This window comes from Xenopus laevis, chromosome 7S (genome assembly GCF_017654675.1).
Source record: "Xenopus laevis strain J_2021 chromosome 7S, Xenopus_laevis_v10.1, whole genome shotgun sequence".
In the NCBI taxonomy this organism is placed as follows: domain Eukaryota; kingdom Metazoa; phylum Chordata; class Amphibia; order Anura; family Pipidae; genus Xenopus; species Xenopus laevis.
The window spans coordinates 43,533,693-43,537,701 of NC_054384.1; positions in this window are offsets into that span (position 1 = coordinate 43,533,693).

Consider the following 4,009-nt stretch of genomic DNA (forward strand, 5'->3'; position numbering starts at 1 on the left):
AACTGTGAAAAATTCACCAAATGCATTGAAGTCTATGGGTGACACAAGACAAATTTTTTGACAAGCGACATTTTTTCACTGCAAAACCTGGAGAACAATTTTGCTCATCACTACTGATAACTACTCTTCTACTTCTGAAGCCAACAAACAATTTTTACAAAAGTATTTTAATGTTTATAAAGTAATTTTGTTTACTGGCCCATTAACCTGCCTGGTATTTCATAAAACTATACTGCATTCTACAAATCAGTTATGGCAAAGGATCATTTTGTAATTAGCAACTTACTTAGCAACACGTCTGTGATGGAGCATTTTCAGCTCCACAATGCCAGAGGCCTCTTCCCAATCCTGCTTTTAACCTCCAATGCAGCAATGACCACTAATCCACCAGGCAAAAAATACCTTAACATCTGGCAAGGATATAATGTGTTTGGGTCACTAATGTAAACATTCAAGGCAACAGTGACAGCAATCCATAGAAAAAATACCTATCGTCAAATAAAACCGTGGCAGATATAGGCAAGTTATTAAAGGGGAACTATCATGAAAATTTAATATAAGCTTCATTATACTGAAATAAGAAACTTTCTAAATATAATCAATTAAAAATTCTGTACCGTTTCTGAAATAATCAAGTTTATCTTCACTATTCCTCTCTCAGCATCTGTTTCTCCTCATTCTGTCTTCGTTCAGGAGTTGGGTGTCAGATTAATGATTCAATATATCTTATAGGGGGGCTACTTTTGCCTAGAAGAGGTATTAGAGCTCACTCTATTAACATCACCGGAAATCCTGTCTCTCTACATGCAGAATTTGTGCAAAAGACAGTTATTTTCTTAGATTTTGTTTGTACTGGGATCAGTTATTTGAGAGAGCTCTAATACATCTGCTAGGAAAGGAAGCCCCCCCTATAAAAAATATTCATCTGACACCCAACTGCTGCATGATGACAGAATGAAGAGAAACAGATGCTGAGAGAGGGATAGTGAATATAAACTTGATTATTTCAGAAACAATGTAGAATATTTAATTGATTGTATTTAGAAAGTTTCTTACTTCAGTATGAGGAAGCTTACAGGTAGGTACATAAATATTTGGACAGAGACAACTTTTTTTCTAATTTTGGTTCTGTACATTACCACAATGAATTTTAAATGAAACAACTCAGATGAAGTTGAAATGCAGACTTTCAGCATTAAAAAAAAAAGATTGCATAAAAATATGAGGAACTAAAACCTTTTTTGAAACACAATCACTTCATTTCAGGGGCTCAAAAGCAATTGGACAATTGACTCAAAGGCTATTTCATGGGCAGGTGTGGGCAATTCCTATGTTATGTCTTTATCAATGAAGCAGATAAAAACACTGGAGTTTGAGGGGGGTGCTTGTATGTGGAAGATTTTGCTGTGAACAGACAACTTGCGGTCAAGGCGCTCTCCATGCAGGTGAAACAAGCCATCCTTACACTGCAAAAACAGAAAACCCCATCCGAGAAATTGCTGCAATATTAGCAGTGGCAAAATCTAGTTTGGTACATCCTGAGAAAGAAAGAAAACACTGGTGAACTCAGCAACGCAAAAACATATGGCCGTCTACGGAAATCAACAGTGGTGGATGATCGCAGAATTATTTACATGGTGAAGAGAAGCCCCCTCACAACAGCCAAACAAGTGAACAACACTCTCTAGGTAGATGTATCAATATCCAAGTCTACCATAAAGACTGCATGAAAGTAAATACAGATGGTGCACTGCAGGGTGCAAGCCACTCATAAGCATCAATAATAGAAAGGCTAGATTGGACTTTGCAAAAAGAAAATCTAAAAAAGTCAGCACAGTTCTGGAAAAACTTTCTTTGGACAGATGGAATCAAGATCAACCTCTACCAGAAAGATGGCAAGAAAAACGTATGGAGAAGGCATGGAACAGCTCATGATCCAAAGCATACCACATCATCTATAAAACATGGCAGAAGCAGTGTGATGGCTTGGGCATGCTGGCTGCCAGTGGCACTGAGACACTAGTGTTTATCAATGATGTGACACAGGATAAAAGCAGCCAAATGAATTCTGAGGTGTTCAGAGACATACTGACTGCTCAAACCCAGCTAAATGCAGTCAAATTGATTGGAAGGTGTTTCATAACACAGATGGACAATGACCCAAAAGATACAGCCAAAACAACCCAGGAGTTTATTAAAGCAAAGAAGTGAAATATTCTTGAATGGCCATGTCAGTCATTTGATCTGAACCCAATTGAGTATGCATTTCACTAGACTAAACTTCGGACAGAAAGGCCCACAAACAGCAACTCAAAGCCACTGCAGTAAAGGCCTGGTAGAGCAATAAAAAGCAGGAAATCCAGAATCTGTTGATGTCCATGAGTTCAAAACATCAGGCTGTCATTGCCAGCAAAGGGGATTCAACCAAGGATTAGAAATGAACATTTTATTTTCAGTTTTTATTCGTCGAATTACTTTTGAGCCCCTGAAATGAAGTGATTGTGTTAAAAAATGCTTTAGTTCCTAACTGCCTGCCCTCCCACTACATTCCAGACACAGCTGAATCTACCTCAGAGACTCTCTGACATCTGTACTAGCTTAAGCCACGTTGTATTCATATACTGCTGAGATGACAAAGTTTACTTTGACTTCAGCTTCGTCGTTGCTACCTATGTATACCAAGACCACCGGGTCTTCCACAGGCCCTCCCAAAAATCTGTCCACTCGTTCCACCACATGCCAAACTCTACCACCATGCAAGCAGCAGATGGTTCGGCATAAAGGGTCCTTGTGACAGATTACCCTATCCACCTTTCTAATAATTGAATCCCCTATAAGTAAAATCTTTCCTTCCTTGCGCTCCCCCCACTGCTTCCCAGAGTGCTCTGAGAGTCAGCCTGCTCCGTACACGCCAGTTCAGAGCTTTCCTTCCGAGCATCTTCAGCCAAAATGGCAAATCTGTTGTTTTGGACAAGCTGTGGTCCAGCCCCCTACCCTTCTGTCCCCTACTTCCCCTCGTCACTGTAACAAACCTGCCTCCCTTAGCCTCCACCCCCACTACACTGGCCCCTGCCAGTGGTTGCTTTGCAATTCTCCTTTCCTACCCCACATTTGCCGCTGCCCTCAGTGCTGCCAATTCCCCCTGCAGTTCTGATTTCAAGATGAAAACCCACCGACATCTCTCACATGTAAATACTGCATGGAACTGCTGCTCCAACACCACATACATGTGACAAGACACACTGAGTAACACCAGCAAACCCACTTGCACTCATATTTACACTGGGTACTTACAGTCTCCCAAGTGCAATGCCTCTCAAACACCTTTTGATTTCAAACACCTTAAGGTTTTTAACGCTGTTTAACACAATTCACATGCAACACTTAGATCACATGCAACACTCGCTTAGCAGCTCCCATACTGGCTTTTAATTCACAGATTTATAAAGGTATCAAACCAAACACAAAGCCTGGTCAGAATTTTCCGGATTATCTCCTCCCCCTTAATTAGCAGGCAGTAGGAAAGAGAGAAAAAATAGAGTAAAATAACCCCTTATTAACTTTAAAAAATGTTTTCCTTAGAAACCCTAAAACACAAAAAGAAAATAAATGCCCTAAATGTATCTACCAATGTATCTACCCAAACAGAGAAAATAAAAAGCTGTTTGTCTCAGAGCACACAGAAGTCAGTTATTTGCACCTACTCCCTCCTTGCACCCAGCACTCCCAGCAAACACCAACGCCTTAAGGTTTTTAACACTACTTAACACTTAATTCACATGCAACACTCGCTTACCCACCTGGGCTTCTGTGGAAGCATTTATCATGCATTTAAAGGAGAATATTAGGTTCTATGGTGGGCCTTGATGAACCAGCTGGACACTGATTGTAAGATACTACAAGTGTACCTGTATGTAGCGGAGGAAACTCTGTACTTTGAACTGAAGGACCCGTGTGTGCAATATGTTTGGCTAAAGCCAATAACGAAATAAATGACAGACACAAAATG